Source organism: Vombatus ursinus, unplaced genomic scaffold, assembly GCF_900497805.2.
Source record: "Vombatus ursinus unplaced genomic scaffold, bare-nosed wombat genome assembly UNPS02015255.1, whole genome shotgun sequence".
Lineage (NCBI taxonomy): Eukaryota > Metazoa > Chordata > Mammalia > Diprotodontia > Vombatidae > Vombatus > Vombatus ursinus.
This window is the reverse complement of record NW_020955033.1, coordinates 16,412,294-16,419,982: the sequence shown is the minus strand read 5'-3', so window position 1 is coordinate 16,419,982 and position 7,689 is coordinate 16,412,294. Positions and strand designations below refer to the sequence as shown.

At 31.6% G+C, this 7,689-nt stretch overlaps 1 pseudogene; it reads left to right on the top strand.

Moving 5' to 3' along the window:
• The first annotated feature begins 2,036 nt into the window (after nt 1–2,036).
• LOC114031938 lies at nt 2,037–2,474 on the top strand (annotated as a pseudogene).
• The last annotated feature ends 5,215 nt before the right edge of the window (nt 2,475–7,689 follow it).

The following is a 7,689-nucleotide window of genomic DNA, read 5'->3' as shown; positions in this document are numbered from 1 at the left end:
GAACTGCAATAGCTAAAAAAAAAAAAAAACCACGAGATGGCCAAATTTAGAGACATTTCCACTCCAACAGTTCATGTGGACTATTTGTGCCTGACCAGTGGTGGAATATTCCATTCTTGTATTTGTCTGATCAGCCATAGTCAGATATGTTGTAACATTATCCAAACATAGTGATGTCATTTTGGTCCTCTTCAAGAATGAAGGCCAACAACCAACAAACTAGTTTTTCTGTCTCTGTCTCTGTCTCTCTCTCACTCTTTCTCTCACTCTCTGTATGTATGTAGATGTGTGTGTGTGTATATATAATATATATATACACACACATACATACATACATGTACCAACTATATGTGTGTGTACTTATGTGTATACATACATATATGTATGTATATGTATATCATGTTATAATAGTTTATATATAGATATATAACTGATGAGCTATATAGTATGGTATATTAATATTAGTAGTATATTAATATAGTGCATGTATATGCAACTAATTTTGTATGAACTATATAGTATATACTACATATATTAATATATGTGGTATGCATGCACCATACTACATATGCTATGTATGTACTATTTATATATAGTGTATGCACATATCTGATCTCTCTGGATTATTCTTTGATTTGTGAAATATTGTAACAAAGAACTCAATGGATATTCAAAACAGGTCATTTTTAACATTCTATCTATGGTATTTTTTTTAGCTTCTTGTATATTCAATGATACTGCTACCTTATATTATCAATTCTTCCAAGTTACTATTCAATGAAGTAGAAAGAGAGGAATCAGCATCTACTCACCTGACTGTGCAAGACACAGAAGGTTTAGGTCAATAAAAAACAGCATCACCTAAAAGGTGATAGATTTTAGATAGATTAAAATATTCTAGATTAAATCTTGAATCAAAAATAGAATTGATTCTAATCCTTGAAAAAAATAAACTTCACCTTTAAAATAAATGACTATGACTATGTCCCTCATTTCCTGGATCTAATCGAGTTCTATATAACAAGATATATCTCCCAATCCTATGATATATTTCCCTCCACCACCACACCATCCTAGTAGACTAGACTAGAAGTAGGTTTAAAAAAAACACCTCATACAGATGGAGGAGAGAAGGAAGAACCATTAGATTCCTTCTTTACTTCTTCTTCCTCTACCATAGAAAATTATCTTTATCCTGGGGAATATAGAATAAAAAGATTAACAATGATTCAAAACCCAAGAGAAATAAGAAGCTGGAAAATTACCAATTTATATTCAATAACTTCAAGTAAAGGGTAACAGATAAACCATATTCGGTGTAATGAAAGAAATTTCAGATGTGATTACAAAACCCTTGTCAGTGATTTTTGAGTATTTATGGCAAATGGGGATGGTTGCCATGAGACTGTAAACAACATGTCCTAATTTTTTAAAGTGGTGAGAAGGCACATGGGTCAATGATCTTGAAGCTGATTCCTGTTAAAATTCTAAAAAGGATTATTAAATGAGCAATTTATGAGCCTTTAGAAAGGTAGGTCATGACAATTTAACCAAGATGGGTTCAGTAAGAACAACTCTTGCCAGACTAAATGAATGTCCCCTTTTTTGACAGGAATAATAAAGAAATAATGGTTACATTGTTGACAAAGCATATCCGAATTTTTGTATGGCATTTAACAAAGTCTCTCATGATATTCTGCTGTGTGACACAAGGAAATGGAGACAAGATGAGAGTAACATTAGGTAGATTTTGAACTGGTTTAGTGAATGGTTAGAAAATCTGTTGTCCACCCAGAAGGATGTTTCCGATAGAGTGTCTCCAGGTTCTGTCCTTGGCACTGTTTCAATATTTTTCAGTATTTTCAGCATTTTTCTAAATTTTTGGAGGAGTATCTTAGTGGCATGCTCATATAATTTGTGTCATTGGATGCATATGCAATTTGCAAATAATGATCATCAAGAAACATGGTTCTTTTTAAGGGACTTAAAAAAAAAGCAGCACACTTGTCTCTTTTTAGGTGGTCCTGCTTGCCAAAATGAAGTTAAATATATTCATGCCCTTGGACCATAGCCTGAACTGCAAAAGACACTTCAATATATCTTCATGCATCTGGCACAAGATCATGAAACATCGGCTCTCTGAAGAGCAGAGGCAGAAATACAACAACCGCTCCGTGTCTATCTAGAAAGATGACGAGGTCCAGGTGATTCATGGACACTACAAAGGTCAGCAAATTGGCAAGGCAGTCCAAGTTTACAGAAAGAAACAGGTTATCTACATTGAGAGTGTGAAGAATGAAAAAGCTAACAACATAACTGTTCATGTGGGCATTCATCCTAGTAATGTAGTTATCACCAGTCTAAAACTGGACAAAGATCTCAAAAAAATTTGTAAGTATAAAGTCAAATCTTGATAAATTGGAAAGGAGAAGAGCAAATATAAAGAAGAAACCATTGAAAAGATGCAAGAATAAAATGTTGTTGTACAGTTGTAACTGAAAATTAAAAAAAAAGCTCTGAAGTTAATATATTCATGGGGGCATCACAAATAATCATTCTGTAGAGATTCAGTAGAAATCATTATTATTTTTAAAAATTTATAAGACATCTACCCAAAGCACTTTACTAGGATGGTGTGGTGGTGGAGGGAAATATATCATAGGATTGGGAGATATATCTTGTTATATAGAACTCGATTAGATCCAGGAAATGAGGGACATAGTCATAGTCATTTATTTTAAAGGTGAAGTTTATTTTTTTCAAGGATTAGAATCAATTCTATTTTTGATTCAAGATTTAATCTAGAATATTTTAATCTATCTAAAAAAAGGTGCACATATTAAGATCTCTGGGAATATGGGAAACACTATATTCTTCTTCACACTATACTTATGAGGAAAAAAAATTGCCAAAAGATTTGCAAGTCTAGAAGGCATAGCTGCCATACTAGACAACAAAAATAAGATCAAAAGAAAATATTTTTGCAGAGTGAAAGGGCATATTGAATATTATTTGAGAGGGGTAAATATGAAGTCCTACATAGATTGAAAAGATACAAATGAATTACATATGCATGTATGTACATATGTATTTATATATGTAAGAGACATGGCTAGAAAGCAGCTCCTCTAAAAACTTAATTAGGATTTCTTAGAGAATTATAAACTTAATATGTCACTAATGTGATCTAAGAAATAAAAGAGTGAATATGATCATTAACCATAGATCTCCCATGATCAAATTATGTACCTAGGCTAAGAAAAAAAAAGCCCTCAAGTTAATTATTCTTCATTTTGACTAGGTTGGGGGGGGGAGAAAAAGAGATCATTATTAATTAATTAATTGAAGAAAACAAATTTATAAAGAACCATTCTATCCAGAAGACCTTATGGTCGGTCTCTGAGATATGATACTTAAATGTGTCTCTTAATGAAAGTGTTGAGGAGAATCTCTCAAATTTACTTTTGAAACAGAAACAAGATGCAAGGACGTTGCAATGAAAAGAGTGCTCAATATTTAGAGTCAGGGAAGCTGAATTAAAATCTTTGCTCAGCCACTTAGTACTTGAACTTGGGCAAGTTATTCCACCTTGGTGACCCCTGATTTCTTTACCTACAATATGTGGCTGTTGGACTGGAAGGTCCTTTACAAACCAAGTCTAATTATTATTATTTTTTAAACTTTATTGTTATTCCAGTATATAAAAATATACAAACTTGTTCATTTTGCTCAGTCTTGTAAGGTCCTGTAAGATTTTGCCAGTGAAAAATTGTAGAGCATCCATCTGTGTTTGAAAGTACAGACCTAGTAATATTTTCTTTTTTTTGTATAAGGAGAGTTTTATCATTAAGGGGAGGTGGTTACCAGGTGATTATTTCTTTTTCAGCCAAAATAACTCATAAAGACACAGGTATAGGTGATTGAAATTTGTGTCAGTGAATAAAATAGTCGTTTATAGCCTGGAAACTAAAAGTATTGTTATATATGGTGGACAGATAATTTAGGTTTGTTAGAAACAATATAGAAGGTATTTCCCTCAAATTATAAATAAATATTTTATGATAAATGAAAATTATTGAATGACTTATTGACATGCCTTCATTTGGTATTTTAGAACATCCTTTTGCCATTTATTCTTAATAGTTCTTTCATAATCTAGATTATTTAAAAAAGAACTGTACAAAGGAGCTTGAGAGGCATTATTTGGTACTTAGTTTCCCTTTTATCTTGGAGATCAAAGTATCCCTCATCTTTAGCTAAAATAACTATATTCAAAGGGAGGAAATTATAGCATTCTGAAAAATAATAAACATTATTAATAAGCATTTTGAAAAGAGATTACTTATTCTCCCATCAGGACAAGGTAAATTAAAAATAGTTCATATAAAATCCATGTTTATACTTTCTACATCTGTGAGAAAAAAAATCCTTTGAAATTTTCACTCTATTTTTTATTTTGTTTTTTTTCATTCTTCTTTGAAGAGCTGTATAAAATTCTGTATAACTCAGAGGTCATTGCCTATTACAAATATCTTTCCGTCTCCTGAAATTAAATCCTACTATTTCATTGAATGACCATTTTTTTTCCTTGAAGTTTTATGTTTACTTTTGATGGGTGGGTGATTCTTGGTTGTATTCCTAACTCCTTTGCCCTCTGGAATATTATGTTCCATGACCACCAGTCCTTTAATGTTGCAGCTGCTAAGTCATATGCAATCTTGATTGTGGTCCCCCACTCTTTAAATTGTTTCTTTCTGGCCACTTAACAGTACTTTTTCTTTGACCTCATAGTTCTGTAAGTTGACTAAATTGTTCCTTGGAGTTTTTATTTTGGGATGTCTTTCCTGAGTTGATTGGTAGATTCTTTCAATGCCTATTTTGCCCCCGGGCAAACATCAGGACAGTTATCCCGTTGATAATTTTTTTTTGGCAGGGCAATCATGCCCAGAGTCACACAACTAGTGAGTATCACATGTCTGAGCCTGGATTTGAACTCAGGTCCTCCTGATTCTATGGCTGGTACACTATACCTATACCACCTAGCTGCCCCATTGATTATTTCTTGAAAGATGCTGTCCAAGTCTTCCTTTTTATTGTGGCTTTTAGGTAGTCCAATGATTCTTACATTGTCTCTCCTGGATCTATTTTCCAGGTAAGTTTTTTTTTCAATAAGATATTTTATATTTTTTTCTATTTGTTTACTCTTTTGAATTTGTTTGATTGATTCTTATTGTCTTATAGAGTCATTGGCTTCCATTTGCCCACTTCTAACTTTTAAGGAGTTGTTTTCTTAGTTTGCTTTTGTACTTCCTTTTCCAAAAAATAAAAAAAAAATTAACGAAGGAAAGAGTGGAGTAAATGAACTGAAAACTACTCATTTGAAGTCAAACATCTTTTAGGGAATATGTTACATTCATTCAATAACCATGACATTAAATGGTGGCAGATATTAAACTTTAAAAACTTTATTTTTAATGGACAAAAGTTTTGAACCATTTTAAATATCTACTTGGTATCAGAGAGATGACTTCAGATATATCTTAATCTGCCTGTTCAAACTGATGAACTGATGATGACTCTTTGATAAAATTATTCTCACCATTACATATTTGATTTAATTATACCTTTGTCTAAGTCTTCATGGGTTTTATGCAAATGAAAATGTTTTGTCATTTTAAGTTCCTATTTGAGCAGGGAAATAAGTTAAAATAGGGAGAAATGTGTTGCCCAATAAATAGGTAAATTCAATCTAGAGTGAGGAAATTATGTATAATGCCCCTTCTATTGAAAACTTACAGTTTATGAAACTGGGCTGAAGAATGGTTATTTTAGACATGTTTGGAAAAAAAAGAATATGTGATATTCAGAGAAGTGGATGTCAAGTTGCTTTAAATTATATGAATACATCTTAGAGGTAATTTTATATAGTTAAAAGAACTTTGGTTTGGGGGTCAGGAGCCCCTGATACTAGTCCCAGCTTTATCACTGACTTGCTATGGCATTGTGGGCAAATCATCAAATCATTGTGACTCCAAGGGCCTAATTTTCTTCATACCTAAAATGAGTTAGTTGGACTATTTTCCCATAATTCTAATTTTTCATAATTCTCTGTCTATATAAACACTTTATTTTTCATAGCCATTATTCCAAGAGTGACTGACTCAAATATATGGAAAATAGAGTATTGTATCTATGACAGTTGACCACTTGAATTTATATTTAATATGTGTGTTTTAATAGATCCCAATACACTCAAAGACTTTGGATTAAGCTATGATAATAAGAGTGTCTTTAGCCTGCAACAGCTGTTTCTGCTTCCCTGGATTGTCCTGGTAAACTGTCTGATTAAATCTTAATGGTGACAACTGTCCAGCCAGCAGGAAGACGCATTTTTCATAAACTGATCTCACTAGAAAATAATTGTGTTTGTGGTCTGTTGGAAACCAGCTGTTTAAATGTCTGTAATTAATTCAGCATGCAAGGGGGAAAAATAACAGATGGTTACAGTGGAGGGACTCCTATCTACTGGTGAGAAGAAAAACTGTATGATAAACAAGTATTTTCTTTAAACCAAGTTAAAAGAAAAGGAAAAAAATACCAATATAACCCTATGCTATGGTTAAGGTATTTTCAATGACATTTCCCTTCCTTATTTCGCTTTTTTGAACCACTTCATGAATCAAAATTACTGTTTTCTAACATATTGATGAAAATTTGTAAATATTGTATTTTAGCAAAATCAGAGAAATTAATAAAATTATACTCTTGACCCAAGAGAATCACAGAGTAGTAAATAAGGAACAATGTGTCTTGCATGTAGGCCCCCAGATTAACTACCCCAGAGTCAAGGTCATAAATGGGTCCAAATCTACTCAAAATTAGAACTTGCAAGTGCTCACTAAGATATTTATTTTACTAATCCACCAGATGATTAGTTCAAAACAAACTAATTTAATGAAATAGAGTAGTGAGTAATATAATAATAGAACATTCCCTCCTTTAAAAAAATTTAGAAGCCATATGCAGAGGGGTACACATGAAGGAAATATATGTGCTAGGGCACAACATATGGAGATGCAAGTGGACTATGCCTCTTATCTTTTAAGTCTAATGATATGTTCTGATGATGTCATTATGCTGTTTCAGCAGGGCCTGCTTACTACTGGTCTTTTGTGGTATGTTGCCTCTGATGGATTGTATTCCACTCTTCTTAATGATAGAATGTTAAAGTTAAAGGATTCCAATATATTCCTTTTATGTTAACAAAAATGAAAAGTATTGCACATAACGTTTTAATCCAATAATTCATTTTATTTTTTGGGGGGACAGAAATGTAATTCATGGGGGTGTGGTTTTGGTGAATTTGATGGTTGTCAATATAAGACAGATTAATTTTGAATTATTTGATTGGTGCTATTTAACTGATTAATCATTCTGAAAACTGAAATAGCACTCATTAATATACATATATACTTATATATCAATCTGATAACAGATAATAATATTAAATAATATATGGTATATAATATTTAATATCAATAATTATTAATATAAATTACTATTAATTATAATTATCACATTAAATACAATAATAAATTAAATAGAATAAAAATAAAATAATAACATTAACAATTAACATTAACAATACTAATAATGATATTCTATTGATTAATATTAAACTATCATTAA